We start from the raw sequence: 17822 nt of genomic DNA, 5'->3' as shown, positions 1-17822 counted from the left end.
ACCTTGCTTTAAACCATATCACGGATAAAGGAGCAGCATCCATTGCTCAGGTAACGAACACCACTGAGTTATTACCACTTGGTCTGTCTGTCTACAAACACCAGTTTGTGATCGAGGAACAATTTAATTTGTTAGATTTTGAACAAAATTGAAAATCATTCCAAACAGGAGACCTACTCTTTTTGAGGACGTCATAAAGGACACAAACAGGCAAAAAATAATTTATGTAACTTGTTGAAGGTGATGTAAAAGACGCTGCATCGACTGCGGTAAACTTCCGAAATGTATTTTTCCACCTTTAAAACCCTTTATTTTATTTCAATTGAATTATACACCGTTCTTAAACACTGTGGAACACAAATCGCCTCATTGGCACTTTCAAAAAAACCCTTCAGCTTAACAGTAGTACTTCAACAAAATATGATGGCATTTTACATCATCTCAACCAATCAAATTTGCCGCTCGCAGACCCCGCCGCCCACGTCCTTTATTCTCAAGATTGCGTGGGGTAAGGTGTTCAATGATCTCTCTAGTTCCATCTTTGTTTTTGGAATCAATTGAATTCTCTTTCATATTTAATTATAAACTGTTGAATAAAGGGAAAATTAACCCAAATGTTGCTATTTTTATACCTTTTTTATTTTAAGGGACTTATTGAAGACATTTGAGTAGCAGCTCACAACTGCAGATCATGGATCCTGTCTAAACCCTTCAGGGAGCCGAAGGAACTGACTTTCTCATTAGTAACAGCAAAATCGGAAATGAAAACAAGCTTCTGGAATGTAAGAACAATCTTCCTTACAAGCCAGTAAAGCGTTCCAAAGCACGAGGGAAATGGACGTACAATATAAGGACTATGGTATTTTTCGGTGTATAAACCGCACTTTTCTCTCGGCAAAAAAAGGGAAAAGTTGGGGTTGCGGCTTATACACGGGTATAGACAAAAAACATCAGTCCAAACCAGAGAGTTGGTGTCAAAGCCACCCAATGCTCGCCTGTTTATAAATTTATCATTTTTAAAAGACTCGTCTAATAATATTTTTTATAAAGCATTGCAGTGAGTCTGATCCAAATAATTTTGTAGCAATATATGTATTTATATGTTGTAATCAGTAAAAAATAGTGTGGTAAATAAAAACATTAGAAAGGAAAAAACTTTAACGTTGATATGCTACAAATAAGTAAAGTTCAAAACAGGTCAAAATTTTTATAAAATTGAAATTATTTTTGAATTTCAACATCACTACACCAATAATGTACCCCAAAGGAACTTCCATGCCAAATATCAGCATCCTAGTACACATATTAAATGAATGGCAAGCTTCTAAAAAATCATTTGCACCAAAAACTTTAACGTTGATGTGCTTCAAAAAAGTTAAGTTCAAAACAGGTCAAAAATTTTAAACATTTGAAATTATTTTTTCATTTCAACTTCACCACACCAATAATATTCCCCAAAGGAACCTCCATGCCAAATTATCAGCATCCTAGTACACATATTAAATGAATGCAAGCTTCCAAATAACTTGCACCAAAACTTTAACGTTGATGTGCTACAAAAAAGTTAAGTTCAAAACAGGTAAAAAATTTGAAATTATTTTTTAATTTCAACTTCACTACATCAATAATATACCCCAAAGGAACCTCCATGCCAAATATCAGCATCCTAGTACACATATTAAATGAATGGCAAGCTTCTAAATAACTTGCACCAAAACTTTAATGTTGATGTGCTACAAAAAAGTTAAGTTCAAAACAGGTCAAAAATTTTTAACATTTGAAATTATTTTTTAATTTCAACTTCACTACACCAATAGTATACCCCAAAGGAACTTCCATGCCAAATATCAGCATCCGAGTACACAAATTAATGAATGGCAAGCTTCTAAATAACTTGCACCAAAAACTTTAACGTTGATGTGCTACAAAAAAGTTAAGTTCAAAACAGGTCAAAAATTTAAAAAAATTGAAATTATTTTTTCATTTCAACTTCACCACACCAATAGTATACCCCAAAGGAACCTCCATGCCAAATATCAGCATCCGAGTACACATATTAATGAATGGCAAGCTTCTAAATAACTTGCACCAAAAACTTTAACGTTGATGTGCTTCAAAAAAGTTAAGTTCAAAACAGTTCAAAAATTTAAAACATTTCAAATTATTTTTTAAATTCAACTTCACTACATCAATAACATACCCCAAAGGAACCTCAATGCCAAATACCAGCATCCTCGTCCACATATTAAATGAATGGCAAGCTTCTAAATAACTTGCACCAAAAACTTTAACATTTTCACGCTCACGCTGGGGGTATCGCTGTAGCTCTCTGTTCTTCGAACAGGCGAGCTAAAAACGATCAGTTGAATTTCAATTGTATTCCAAATGAACACCTTTACCTTTTTAGCAGTCAGAACTGCTGCAAAGCTCAATTCCGCCGTTTAAATTTTGAAAATCAGTTCAGATTAAGAGCTTGTGCAGCGTTTTATTAACCGTGCTCGGAAACGTCCGGAGTCACCCGGAGATTAGGTGCGTGGTGCATGTCGAGCCTTGCGGCTCTGAAAATGCCATTGAACACAAAAGAAGAAGAAGAACATCTGGGCTCACATCTAAAGGATTATTCAAAACAGCTCGAGTCTAATGTCGGAGCACCCACCTCAAATAAGCTTGCAGACGGCGATCAACACGACTGGTCACGATCAACACTGTGACGGTCAACACGACTGGTCACGAGAAGGACCGATTCACCGTCATGCTTGCCTGTTCAAGGACGGGCGACATCGCTGCTGGTCTTACTGGATGAGTGGGGAGAAGACCCACACCAAGAGCGAGAGGATGAGAAAAGTCGACATTCCGATGAGCTGCGGCTGGATCTGCAGTGTTTAGCTTCATAGTGAATTGTATCGAATACACTGTATCACGTGTGCTGCGGATGACGGCGTGACATCATCATGTGGACGGAGGAGTGGTTCGTACCTCTTGATGTTCCTTGGCATTGTGGCGTTTCTCCTGCTTCCTTCATATTGCAGATGACAACAGGATCGTCAAGGTGTGAGAGGAGATACCGTCGGACATCATCAAGCGAGCATTTCTGAAATGCTGCATCTCCAACAACATGGACGGCACAGAGGACGACATCATTTGGGAGGTGGAGGCTGAAAATGACGGTGACAGCAACGGGGACTTGCTCTACCCTGATTCAGACAAGGAGTTACGCGCTGTCTTCGACGATGAAACCATTGACGAGGATTTCCTCTGGTTTAGCTGAAAAGCTTCATCAAACCCAAACGGCCCTTTTTCAGGGCAGAAATCCACAAGAAATATTGTTGTAGGGCCGGGTCAAGGTGGCAAGCACGACCGATCGGGGGAGCAGTAGAGTTGGCTCCACCGAACACCCGGAATTTAGGTCGTACCTTTCAGATAAATCCGAAAGTGCGGGTCCCTTACAGGACCATGAATCGCCAATAATTCGAACATATGGAGTAGTACCCACGCGGCAAAGCTTACCGGGAATTCACACCCTCGGCAGGCCTTGAGTGGAACGAGCCGTTACCGTGCCCGAACCGTGCGTAACCCGAGCGGATGATTACCGAGGCCCGTCGGTCCAAATGTACAACTACGGCAACGGCCTTCCTCATCCCCAATACGCACCGTGGCAAACCAATGGCAGAAATGACAAAGAATGAGCTGGTACATTCAACAAGAGGGAAATTTATAAACAATAGTTGGGGGACGAGGGGAGCACGTAAGGGCAGAGTTATCCGACTAAGCAATGCAAATAATGTACAACGAAAAGCACTTAACAATCCTACTTATAGACGGGGCCCACGGACGCACACATAAATACCCAGAAAGACATGGACCTCGAGGTCGTTATTGCCCCTCCAGCTTGGAGAGAAGACGAGCTGAGGGAAGATAACGTGCTGCCTACCTGGCCGCGTTCGCGCGGCTCGACGTCCGCACCTTCCTGGAGTTCCAGTTGCCAAAAGCACGGACCAGGGCAGCCGAACCCAGAGGAGGCGAGACGAGGTGGTCTTCCTTGATGAGATGGTCGACGCTCGCTGTAATGCGCCAGACGAGACACCTCCAATGCGCGGGATGCAGTCCGCCGCAGACCCAGACAGACGCGCTTTGAGCCACGCGGGACGCAATTATTAATTCCTTCTTTCGTCCTTCGGGGCGCGGTCCGCTCGTCCGTGGCCTGCTCTCATTGGGTGCTCGGCGTGTCGCAGCTCCGCCTTCTTGCCAATGATCGCCCCGGCTCTGGCCTGCTCGTCGCCCATTGGGCGGAAAATGCCGCATACCCTTATTTGGCCATAGCTGGCAAAGGTGAGTGCACATGCGCAGCCAAAGCGAAACGCTTCGTGACCATATTTGGAATGGCGGAGACTGCCGGGCGCAGTGTTGTTGTTGTTTTTGTTAAAACGAAAATGGGCGTTGTTGCTTTACGAAATTCTAACTATACACATTTAACAAAATAACTGAGCTACGGGGACCTGTCTGTTGTGTGCTCATGGCTTCCAGATTCGTAACAATATGTATGATACCGGAATGAATCCCTTTTCTTCCTTTTTATAGAAACAAACAAAAAAAATCCTCTTTATAATATTTAATAAAAGAAATAAAAATAAAAACTTCTTGGTGTCCTCTCCTCTCTCTTCAAATTCTTGAAAATGAGAATAAGACAGTTCGACAAAATTAAGTGGACGCGGGAGTCGGCATGCTGATACCTCCGTCACTTTCATCCTCAACAAAGTTAATGTACAAACGAACTTCGATCTTGTTCAGAAAATAAAACGATCACCAGTTTCATTTATTTTGAGGGTGAAAAACTATGGATGCGGTCGCAGGTGGACAAGAGACTTCACAAGGTGGCGTCATGAGCACCCAGAGTGCACAGGGGAAGTTAATTAACCTCCTCCTGAGGTCATTAGCCGTGTTTATCTGATGCGGAGAAAAATTAGGTCGAGTGTTGTCTCATCCTCGATGTCTACATAACACATGTACCTTCAAGGTACGTATCATGTGACAGCTCCTCCATGAGCCTGAGATCCTGTCGAAAAAGTTAAAAAAAAAACTGGGGCCATTGAGAATTATATCCCATTGCAGTTACTTGTTGGAGCCTTTGACACTGCCAGTCACACATTTCTTGGTTCAAACAGTCTTAGTTGACCCTCCATGATCTGTGTAACAACATTGAGTCCCCATTTCTTGTTCCGTATCTGTTGGCGCAGACTCGATGAGGACCTTCAGCTGATTTGAGTGAAACTTAATTTCCTGCTTCTTGCATGACTTGTACCATGACACTGTTCCAATCAACATCCTCTGTTGGTTTTGAATATTCTCATATCCCCAAGGTCGATTATCCATGATTATATCCTCTTGAGCTGTCGTTCGACCCTTTCCCTTGAAGTTTTAAGCAAACCACCTCGATGCTCCTCAATGAGGACATCATCCCTTTAATGGGTTGTGCACTGGTGGGCTCTCTTCCACATAATGCAAATACTATTATACTTTCTTAAGGAGTGTTGGAAATCACAATGATGCTTTCTCATTTTTGCAGGGTCTCCGAACCTGCACCCTTCTTGTTCTTTCCTTGGCTCACAATAAAATCGGGGGTCGTGGAGCTCAGCAGCTGGCAAAGGTGAGTGCACATGTTTTGGCAGAAAAAATATACAAACTGGAAGTCACTGGGAAGATCCATATATTCAAAATTGAACTTGCTACTAAATAGTCCAGCTGCACACAAGGGAAGGTTCAAGTCCGACGTTCCAACCACCGAACGGTCTTCATCTTCTGGGACTGCACAGGTGTTGTGGACCCGGTGTTAAGTGTTCTCCCGAGCAGAATGGGGGCATCGTGTGACTGCTATAGCCAAATGGTGAGACTGAGCGTCGTTTCATCTTCACCTTGCATGTGAGACCGGACGTGCACAGGTGTACGTGCAGGTAGAGCGATCAAAAACAGATGAATTATCATCAGCAATCGCACACACAAAACACGACCATTTGAAATGGAGTTTTGGACTTTGAACTGAGAGTAAGTTAAAGTTTGCTTCACGTGATGTTACTCTCTGTGATTGGCCGCCCCAAGCATGTCATTGTGTTTTCACGTTTGTCCTTTTGAGGGGTTTTGGTGTTTGGATTTCGTGCGTGTGTGTTTGAGAGAGTTTGAGTGTGCATGAGGATGGGGGTTTGTAAACTTGTGTGTAAGAGTATTCAAGTATCGGATTAGCTTATTGAACGGAATGTTGCAGATACGAGAGGACACAACATACAATACATCAAAGGTCAACGTTGGTCAGAACAACATTTTAAGTTGAGACAACATATTCCAGCACAGCTCGACCTTGTACAGCATAGGATGCATAATCCAGCACAGCTCGACCTTGTACAGCATAGGATGCATAATCCAGCACAGCTCGACCTAGTACAGCACTGTCTGCATTATCCAGCACAGCTTGGCCAAGTGCAGCACCGTATGCATTATCCAGCACAGCTCGGCGCAGTACAGTATAGGATGCATAATCCAGCACAGCTCGGCCTTGTGAAGCATAGTATGCATAATCCAGCACAGCTCGGCCTAGTACAGCATAGTATGCATAATCCAGCACAGCTCGGCCTAGTACAGCATAGTATGCATAATCCAGCACAGATCGGCCTAGTGCAGTACAATATGCATAATCCAGCACAGCTCGGCCTTGTGCAGCATAGTATGCATAATCCAGCACAGCTCGGCCTTGTGCAGCATAGTATCCATAATCCAGCAAAGCTCGGCCTAGTACAGCATAGTATGCATTATCCAGCACAGCTCAGCCTAGTACAGCATAGAATGCATAATCCAGCACAGATCGGCCTAGTGCAGTACAGTATGCATAATCCAGCACAGCTCGGCCTTGTACAGCATAGGATTCATAATCCAGCACAGCTCGGCCTTGAACAGCGTAGTATGCATAATCCAGCAGAGCTCGGCCTTGTGCAGCATAGTATGCGTTATCCAGCAAAGCTCGACCTAGTACAGCACTGTCTGCATAATCCAGCACAGCTCGGCCTTGTGCAGCATAGTATGCATAATCCAGCACAGCTCGGCCTTGTACAGCATAGTATGCATAATCCAGCACAGCTCGGCCTTGAACAGCATAGGATTCATAATCCAGCACAGCTCGGCCTTGAACAGCGTAGTATGCATAATCCAGCACAGCTCGGCCTTGTGCAGCATAGTATGCGTTATCCAGCAAAGCTCGACCTAGTACAGCACTGTCTGCATTATCCAGCACAGCTTGGCCAAGTGCAGCACCGTATGCATTATCCAGCACAGCTCAGCCAAGTGCAGCACAGTATGCATAATCCAGCACAGCTCGGCCTCGTACAGCATAGTATGCATAATCCAGCACAGATCGGCCTTGTGCAGCATAGTATGCATAATCCAGCACAGCTCGGCCTTGTGCAGCATAGTATCCATAATCCAGCAAAGCTCGGCCGAGTACAGCATAGTATGCATAATCCAGCACAGCTCAGCCCAGTACAGCATAGTATGCATAATCCAGCACAGCTCAGCCCAGTACAGCATAGAATGCATAATCCAGCACAGATCGGCCTAGTGCAGTACAATATGCATAATCCAGCACAGCTCGGCCTTGTACAGCATAGTATGCATAATCCAGCACAGCTCGGCCTTGAACAGCATAGGATTCATAATCCAGCACAGCTCGGCCTTGAACAGCGTAGTATGCATAATCCAGCACAGCTCGGCCTTGTGCAGCATAGTATGCGTTATCCAGCAAAGCTCGGCCTTGTGCAGCATAGTATGCATAATCCAGCAAAGCTCGGCCTTGTGCAGCATAGTATGCATAATCCAGCACAGCTCGACCTAGTGCAGCACCGTATGCATTATCTAGCGCAGCTCAGCCAAGTGCAGCACAGTATGCATAATCCAGCACAGATCGGCCCAGTGCAGCATAGTATGCATAATCCAGCACACATCGGCCTAGTGCAGTACAGTATGCATAATCCAGCACAGCTCGGCCTTGTGCAGCATAGTATCCATAATCCAGCACAGGTCGACCTAGTGCAGCACTGTCTGCATTATCCAGCACAGCTTGGCCAAGTGCAGCACCGTATTCATTATTATCCAGCGCAGCTCAGCCAAGTGCAGCACAGTATGCATAATCCAGCACAGATCGGCCTAGTGCAGTACAGTATGCATAATCCAGCACAGCTCGGCCTCGTACAGCATAGTATGCATAATCCAGCAGAGCTCGGCCAAGTGTAGCATCGCATGCATATGGTTTAGTGGAGTATATTTTGCATAATCCAGCACAGTACGGCCTCGTGCAGCATATGTATCCTCGTGCACTATAATCCAGGGAGCAGTGTTTGTCGTGCAACTCCTCCTCCACTTCTGGGCTGATTACATCCAGATTTGCTGCATAGGATCCAGTATGAGCACAATTAGTGCACAATGGTGTTTTTATCTTTGCGGGGGGAGGGGGGGGGAAACGACGACGACAGACACAAATTCTCTATGTAAATGTGCATCGTGCAACGCCACCTCCAGATGTGAGAGGGTATTACAAGTTTCCACCATTCCCACCCAGTACAGTATTCCTGTCCCCACATTTTCCAGTGCTGTGAGGTGTTTTGAATTATAAGCAGTACGTATGTTATTGCTTCATGTATGTAACCCACGTTTTTTAAACCTTTTTTCTTGCATAGAGCCGTCGCTTTCCGATACACCGCCCAAATATAGTCAGGTGGCTCGGTGAAATTCCCGTTACTGACCGGATAATAGCATCAAATTTTGCATCGACTCAGGGTTCAACATAACTTCAAAATCTCGGGTTAGGGTACCACGCGAAACGACCTCCGCTTTAGTCTAAATCCAAGATGGCCACCTTGATCACGCCACACCTGATTAAAAACCAGACGATTGACTATTTACCCTCTTTGAATGGCTACGTCGTACATTTTACGGCACAAAATAAATATTACAGGACGTAGTACCGGAAAGATTTTAATTTTAAAACATTTTATTGTTAGAAACAAAAATCATGGCCAAATTCAAGATGGCGGCCATGTTTTTCATGTCGGAATATGTAATATTTCTCGCAGTTTGGAGTATTTTGCGTGTTGCTTTTTCATGAGGTTTTCATGCAGTGCAGTCCCCTTTGCATGAACAGCTGATTAATTCTCTGTAAGCCTGAGAGACCTCAGGAATTGTCATCCAAACAGGCAACCATGTTCCAGACTCCTTCACCCAGCCAAAATCTTGGGGGGGGGGAGGGGTGGAGGAACCACTTGTTGAGTTTCTGTGCTGGTTGTCCAGATCCCTGCCTGGTATATCCCTCGGCGAAGATGTTGAAGCAACGCATTCTAAGTCGGTGGTAAACAATCCGTTGAAAGATTTCTCTGACAAAATTAATCCTGTCTTATTTCATTAACGGAGGTCAGTGGGCTGCTTTTTATCATACAGGACAACAATAAGTCTCTCAAGGAGTTGGAAGCTATTGGAAATCTGTGTCAAGTTGCAGAAATGGATGTTCTGCAATATGTACGAAAGTTTCTGTTACATCTTGAGAAGCGTGCCACGCTTGCCACACTGACTGTTTTCCCTTTCCCCGGAAGGAAGATGTTGTGTCGCACCCAGATATTGCATGGAAGACAGGCAGTGCTACTGATTTTTTCTGGTCCAAGATTACACTGATGGAGTTTATACAATCGTACCTGTAATTCCTGCCCATACCAGAGGCAACCCAGACATCCACTAAAGGCTGTGTCCTTGTAAAACAGTGGAATTGGCCAACAAGTAAGACGATAACATCAGTATCTACAGTTTCTACTAAAACACTTTTGCTGCCTTGCTTAAGACTTTAGAGCATGAAGTATGTGAACAACAATCCGCGTGTCCGCTTCCTCGTGATTACATTCCCCCATTTGTAAGGATGACCCCCAGCGACGAAACAGGCTCATCCGATGTGATATGGAGGGATGCTCCTTCTGGATGCCTGAACTGTGCAACTTTGCCAGTGAGAAAGTTGAAAAGCTCCTTTTTATCCTCTGGATCACGTAAAAAGCCGAACCAATTCCCTGGTAGCTTTGCCTGATCTGACACCTTCCTGCGAATACCATTTCCTCTTTCTTTCTCGAGTAGATTCTTTCAAATTGTCTGAAATATATGTGTCCCAAACTATGTCTATCCTCCTTGTATCTTGTAGATGCTTCTGTGAGTGATGAATAAATACTTTGTCAGCGAACTCACTGAAGGTAGAAATTCCATTAGTTGGAAGTCAGTGATAGTGGGGCAACTTAGTGAAATAGAGCATAACAATTGTGCATTTTGTGAGGAAAGCACCAAATTTGGCACACTAGTAGCCTATCGTATTATGAACAGATTTGGATATTGGGCCATCAAAAATTCAGCCGCTGATGGCTGTTGGCAGCCATTTTCCACTGCCATCAAAAATTTTGAGATGGCCCAATATCCAAATCTGTTCATATGATAGGCTACTGGTGTGGCAAATTTGGTGCTTTCCTCACAAAATGCACAATTGTTTTGCTAAGTTGCCGCACTATGAACAATTACAGCTCCATCCAGTACCTTGCAGTCAAATATTCCTGGTGGATCTATTTCATCAGACGGCTCAATACATTTCAGTAAGTCTGATTTACTGCCCGGTAGATGAAGCTTCCCAACATCTGACAGTGAGCGTGGGAATGACTGTATCTCATGGGCAAAAAAACTCTTCCAAATCAGATTTCCTGTTTTGCATAGCAATGTATCGCAGACCAAACAAGAGCTACATTGTTTTGCAACACCTTCATTTTATTCCCTTGCTTTGACACTTCCTTTTTCTGAGGTTTTCTGAACAAAGCCAATGAATTCTTCTTGATAATATCATGAATACAATGGGAACAGTCCTCAATAACACATATCACATAGTTCTTGTACTGCTTTCTGCCAGTTTCCTTGAGCGCATACAGAGAGGTTATCACCGATTCATCTGCACGGGTGCGGTTGTCCGGTGAAACAAGTTCTGGGAAATCGTCCCAAAAAATATATTACATATCGGGACTGATTTAGGACTGGCTATGCCTGTTGTGTCTCTCCAGACTGCATTCATGTGTGATTGTTGGCCATCTTGGATTTCCATGTGTCACGTGACTTCCGGAAGGCGTTCAAGGTGGTACCCACCCTGAAATCAATCTGGAGGTTCAAGAGAAACATCATGCCAAATTTGGTGCTTTCATCCACCAAGTAATGGTAATTTCTAAATATAACACGAAGCCACTTGACTAATAGAGGTATGTGTCAGAAGAACGTGTTGCATGCTTGGAACAAGTTCGCCCACAGGGAGGGAACTCTGCGAGTTATGCATGATGCAGTGCAGTGTAGTTTATTTATTTATTGTATACCTTGTCGAGGCTCGTATGAGAGCTAACACACAATGCACAGCAAGGGGGCATGAGACAAGAGGGGCAGGAGTGGGAAGGACAAAACAGTGCGGAACAGAGACATTAGGAGATCTGTGGAAGGGAGAGGGATGGGCCGGGAAACACGGGGAATACAAAATGGACATCACAGGGACTTTCAAGAAGGAAAGCAGGGAATTTGAAAGAGGTGGGTTTGGGGTGGATTAATGGGAGGAGAAAAGATCGAGGATTTGGATGGGGGATGATAAGAGGTGGTGGTGAACAGCTGTCTTGAAGACCTGGAGGGAAGAATGGGATTGAACAGAGAGAGGGAGTTTATTCCAATGGTGGGAAAAAAGAGGAATGAAAGAGTGAAGGTGAGGAGTGATTTGTAATTTTGGTAGTTTTACCAGAAGGGGGTTGTTGGCGGACCTTGAGCACACAGCGGAAATATGGTGGGGGCAAATCGCAGACACAGCAGGGGGGAGGGGGGCAAGACCGGAGAGGAGACGGAAGAAGACAGAAAGACCACCGACCTTCCTGCGGTGAGAGAGTGAGAGGCCCAAAGACTCAGCCTCATCGCGGAAGATGCCAATGATCCGAAATGTCTTGGTTTCCATAGCATGAAGCCGAGAAAGGTGGGAGGCAGGAACACCAGCCCAGAGGGGAGAGCAGTACTCCATGAGGCTGCGGACGAAAGCTTTGTGTGTGGTCAGAAGCTCAGGTGGGCCTTGAAGGACTTTGCACGACGGAGGATTCCCAATTGGCGACTGGCTTTGAAGGCCACGTTGGAAATGTGGCTTTCCCAGAAAGATCATGGCAGATAGTGAGACCCAGAAGCTTGAATGAAAGGACTTCTTCAAGAGGATTGTTGAGAAAGTGGATGGGGGGGGTTCTAAACGGTCCTTTCGGAGAGACATAGTGATTGTGTGAGATTTGTCCGGATTGAAAGACATGTTCCACGTGTTGGACCAGTTTGTGATTTTATCCAGATCTGCAGTGAGTGAAGAAGCTGCTGCTTGCCGGTCTGAGGGATGACAGATGGTACGGCAGAGGGTGGAGTCATCAGCAAAGAGAAATAGAGGATTTTCCAGAGAGTCCGAGAGATCATTGATGAAAACCAGAAAAAGAACAGGACCCAGAACGCTACCTTGAGGAACTCCAGCCTGGACAGGAAGGGGGGATGAAAGAACTCCATTTAGGGCCACACGTTGACTGCGACAGGAGAGGAAGTCTGCGAGCCATGAGTGGAGATGGCCTTGGATACCATAGGAAGAGAGTTTGGTGAGCAGGGCAGGGTGCCATATTATGTCAAAAGCACGTGCTATGTCTCGGGATATATCTGATTTCATGTCTGGCATTGAGGACCTCCATCCAATGTTGGGAGAGCAGAAGCAGTATATCCAGGGTAGAGTGACCTGGTCTGAAACCAAATTGATGATCGGAAATCAAGCCATTGGAAAAGAGGAAGGATTTAATGTCTGAAGCGATGATGGATTCCCCAACCTTGCTGATGTTTGGGAGAAGGGTGATTCGTCTGTAGTTGCAGGGATCTGTTTTTGCACCTTTTTTATGCAGGGCAGTGATGTTTACTAATTTCCAAGCAGATGGCAGATGACCTTGAGCAAATGAGAGGGTGAGTAGAACAGAGAGAGGGTGAGCAAGAGCAGAGGAGCAGGTTTTTAGGGCATGTGGGCTGATGCCGTCTGGACCGGTGGCAGTATGTACAAAACAGCATGTTCTTGCACAGTGAAGTGTGGTACGTACAATACAGCACAGTCCAGCCTAGTGAAATGTACTATCCACAGTACAGCATGTTCTCGGATTGTGCGGCATAAAATACGTTTGCACAGCATTGTATGACCGTGCAACACAGAACAGCATACTCTGATACAGCACGATGCAATTGAGCACAGTATGATATAATATAGCACAGTGTTTTGATGTACAGCACAGCACAGTATAAGTGAATGCAGATTCCTCTTTGTTTGGTTTGCTTGGAAAGATTTTTTTTTTTAAGTGGTGATGAAGCCGACGTTGGGTCTCGCTTTGCTTATTACAGTCACATGACGTGTCCTCACATTTGGGAGATTACTTAACCCTCCTGTGCACAGTCCTGGATGAAGACCATTTGGTGATGGAAGGTTGGATCTGATCCTTGCCTGCTGGACAGCTATATCAGCTTGGTGGCACCTGCAGTTTGGAATGAGTGCAGATGCTTTTCGGTTCTCATTCCTCACTTTCCTCCACAATCCTTCCCTCCCTCCCAACACTTCCAGTGGAAAGAAATTGAAGGAAATTATTCCCACGTTTGGGAAATCCATTTGAGGAAGATAAAAATGTTCTTTGTCCCCCAGAACACTGCAAACACTCACTCTACATCGTGCAGGATGTTTGAAGGATTTAAAAAGCTTACTTGGCTTTCCTTTTTTTTCTGCTTTGAACTCGGAACATCCTTTCTCTGAAGTTGTTCACCTTGCCCATTCCAGAACCGAAGAGGCCATTGTAATCAGTGTGTGTGTGTGTGTGTGTGTGTGTGTGTGTGTGTGTGTGTGTGTGTGTGTGTGTGTGTGTGTGTGTGTGTGTGTGTGTGTGTGTGTGTGTGTGTGTGTGTGTGTGTGTGTGTGTGTGTGTGTGTGTGTGTGTGTGTCTGTCTGCATTCTCAGATCGACTGTGATGTTTAAATCCCAGAAGGCTCTGCATTGTTCATACTCACTTCATGTATACATCTACTTTGTGTGTGGATAAGTCAGAGATCATTTGTTCATCTCACAATCATTCTGGTTAATTTTTCCACTCTTGAACTATCGTGATATTGCAATGTTATCCAGACGTTGTTGCTGTTGTTGTGATATAATTAACCTTCATGGTGTGACAGGTTTTGAGACGCTTAGCCTTGACTCACGAGGAGCTGGTGGAACGGCGATATCTTCAGTCTCATGTGCAAAGTTTGCAAGAGCCACAAAAATCTGTAGGTTTGTTTTTGTTTTTAAACCTCTGCTGTCAAGTTGATCTCAAGTTTTGGCTCGTGGAAGAGCTGGAACATTGAGTGGATCAGGATGCGACAGGGCAAATGGAACAGTAGGGAGAGGGGAGAAACACAAACAGCAGGCTTGAAGGACAAAATAGAGGGACACTTGGACGAATAATGGGTATGCGGAGAAATGTTGTGAACGGCTGCTGTATGCGGAGATATGGGTGCAAGACCAGAAAAAAATGTGGAAGAAGACAGAGAGACCACCGACCTGTCTGCAATATGAAAGTGATAAGCCCATAGACTCAGCTTCAGCTTCATCGTGGGAGATTCCAATAATCTTCAAGGCCTTGATTTCCATGGTGCGAAGCTGAGCGAGGTGTGAGGCAGGGGAGCCAGCCCCAAATGGAGATCACTACTCCATCCAGCTGTGGATGAAGGCCTTGTCGGTGGATAAGACGTCAGGTGCCGCAAATCAAATAACTGACCAAATACAGCACTGGAGTATCATGAGGAACCCAAGCAAGACAAAGATGGAGTCATCATGAGGAACCCGGATAGTATTCGGGTTTCGGCCGCTCCTCCTCCACCCTCAAACCCATCCAAGTGCAGCCAGGTGAACCTTACAAAAAATATTTACAAAATTCACCCCTCCATCGACAAAGAAAAAGGCAGAGAGATGGAGGGCAGAAATAAACCACACATCAACAGAAAGCACACACACACACACACCAACACACACACACACACACACACACACACACAACCTTCTATTGTCCAGAAATACCTTTCTAATTATGACATCACCATCACAGAATATTCAGTTACGGCTGTGGAAATTCGCAGAACTTATTCGCAGAAATTCGCAGAGGTCCTTAGTTCAGTTATGCCGATAAGTCCGTGTTCAGTTAGATTTCCCCACTGTTGTTTAATGAGTATTATCCGTGTGGACAGGGCTGTGATCTTTGAGTTAGCCGTTTTTCTTTACTATCGTTATTTTGGACCAACCACAACACCAACCACCTTCTCCACGCCACCCACCAACCACATCAACCACCAACCACCTTCTCCATGCCACCCACCAACCACCACGTCAACCACCAACCACCCTCTCCACACCGCCTTCATAACAACGACATCTTCCCACCATCTCCTAAACCGCATCTCCCCCAATAGACCAACCCGAATAACATCGCCTCACCTTCATCCCCGAAGCGACGCCATCTTGGCTCCAGCCACGGCGAGTTCCCAGCGAACAGCATCGCTGCAGGCACACGCGGGGGTTCGCTCACCGAGCAAGTCTGGTGATCTCGCGCACGTCCGCTCTGTGGAAGCTTCGCCTCGGAATTCGGATCAAAAGAGAAAAAGGGGCGGGGCCTGTGGGGGTCGAAGGTCGGAGAGCAGAGGTCAGATCTCGTCTCTCGGGCCCTATAAAAGGCCAAGCGGAGCACCAGTTCGTCGTCAGTCGGTGAAGTCTGGAATCTGGAGTGCACAGTTGGGGGAGAAGTCCAGGAGAGCGGAGGACACGCGAGCTGAGAGCGTGGCCAAACCTGCTGTGCCGCGCAAACCTGCGCGTTCGTGTGGAGAGAGCCAGAGAGAGCTCGCCAGCCAGCACCAAACGGTCTGAGGTGATCGGGCTTCGGGACAGTCCGAGCATCGCTGAGGAACGGACGGGTTCTTACAAAGAGCATCGACTTTGGAAGAGCATCAAGACCAGTTCGTTCCTCTCAACGCGTCTCCGGCTGAGGCCCGAATCACCCGGCCGCTTGGCAAGGCCTGGGCTCAACCGCGGCTACGCCAGGTGCCGTGGGGAAGGAACGTCGCGGGTCAACCCATCGAGGCACCACGAGGGTGGAGGTAACCTGCAACGGTCTCGTGGAACTCCTTCGGTCCGACAAGCTCCACGTAATAAAGGCCTACGGGTCCAGTCTGACCCCCTTGTCTTTGAGGGGGTCTTTCCTTGTTTATTTGTGTGGAAGTTGTGGCGCCGTGTCCCGGCAAGTAGAACTGCTAAGTGACTGTACATTAATAATAGACGGTGGTAACTCTTTGCCTTGCTCGCGTGTCGTCCTGCATTCATCATAAATCAACTGCATGCGTGTTTCATCTTTTCCATTGCTTTTCTGTATACGTGCATGTTGGTGTTTTGCATACCTGACTGCATACGTGTGTGAACAAATGTGCGTGTTTAAATGTTAACCCGTTCGTTGTGTCCTCTTTCCCCATTGAACCGCCGTATTGCATTTCGGAATGGTAGCGGGCTCTTTGATAGCCGATACAAGAATCGGGTCCAGCGAGGTCTGGCGATAATACACCGCTCGGTTATCCCGCTTAAGCGGTTCGTGTCCAAGCAGACCTCGCTGAGGTACGATCTCTCGGTGGGCTGCCCGCGCTTATAATGAGGTATCTCGACAATTCGGCGATTGACCCTGTCGCGCGCGGGTAGAATATTGACTAGGCCGTGGTGTGCGCTTGGAGCACACCCGTGACTGGTTTTCGGCGTTGTTCCGGAAAGTCGCGACTGAATTGTTCGTCCGGTGGGCGAGTTGGCCGCGATTCGGCTAAAAGCGGCTGTCCCCACGCCGGCGGGCGCGAAATTCGTAACAATACACAGAAATTCACGAGCACACAAATCAACACACAGGCCCTCAATTTATCATGAATTTCTCTTTCCGATCAACACGAATGACGCACTCCTGTGCAGGCCGATTGCAGCTCCTATAACACATTTTTTCCCATTTAAAGGTGAACATTTTCCGGAGGAAAAAGTATCATTGGAGTTTGAATATCTTCCTGGGAACCTACAAGTCAAATATAAACGACACAGTGAAACACTCTCACTCCAACCCATGCATTATTGAATATCACAAAATTACGTGATTCACATTTACATTGAGAATTTGTGTTACCCCCTCCCCTCACCCCCCCCCACCCCTCTCCCCAAGACCACCAGTAAAGATAAAACATCCCTGCACATTAACTGGGGTCATGGTGATCCTCTGCAGCAAGCCTGGATGTAATTCGCTCAGAACACAACTGGAGGAGGAGAGGCATGACAAACAAACGATTAAAAAAAACGTCGTGCAGAGCACAACACTTGCAAAATCTATCAAAACAAATTTCACCTGAACAATAATTGGTGGTTGAATTGAATGACCAAATTATGCAACTCTTAAAATTTCAGGTCAATCGGATGAAAATTGAATATTTTAGAAATCCCACCGAAGTTGTTGACCTTTGGCGTATGTTGACCTTTTGGTCGAACTTGACCTCGATAATAATTGGTGGTTGAATTCAGTAGGGTGATGTGAGAATCCTTTTCAAATCTCGTCAATCGGATGAAAATTGAGGATTTTAGAAATCTCACCAAAGTTGCTGACCTTTGGCGTATGTTGACCTTTTGGTCGATCTTGACCTCAATAATAATTGGTGGTTGAATT

At 45.5% G+C, this 17822-nt stretch overlaps 2 long non-coding RNA genes across 5 annotated transcripts in view; one reads left to right on the top strand and one right to left on the bottom strand.

Annotated features, from left to right (window-relative positions):
* Positions 1-17822, bottom strand: part of LOC147008318 (uncharacterized) — a 134516-nt gene that overhangs the window by 97352 nt on the left and 19342 nt on the right. The window lies entirely within an intron of this gene.
* LOC147008319 (uncharacterized) overlaps positions 5364-17822 on the top strand; it is a 30308-nt gene continuing 17849 nt past the window's right edge. For 2 of the 3 annotated variants that reach the window (XR_015053506.1, XR_015053504.1), the window contains exons 1-2: positions 5364-5644; positions 14287-14998. This is a non-coding gene — a long non-coding RNA (uncharacterized LOC147008319). Of the gene's footprint in view, positions 5949-14286; positions 14999-17822 lie in introns of all 3 variants that reach the window. The other variant, XR_015053505.1, reaches the window with a different exon arrangement.

Source organism: Eptatretus burgeri, chromosome 20, assembly GCF_056783735.1.
Source record: "Eptatretus burgeri isolate ZD-2024b chromosome 20, Ebu_testis_v1, whole genome shotgun sequence".
Taxonomy (NCBI): domain Eukaryota; kingdom Metazoa; phylum Chordata; class Myxini; order Myxiniformes; family Myxinidae; genus Eptatretus; species Eptatretus burgeri.
Note: the sequence above shows the minus strand (reverse complement) of the source record. Positions and strands in the feature narration are given on the sequence as shown.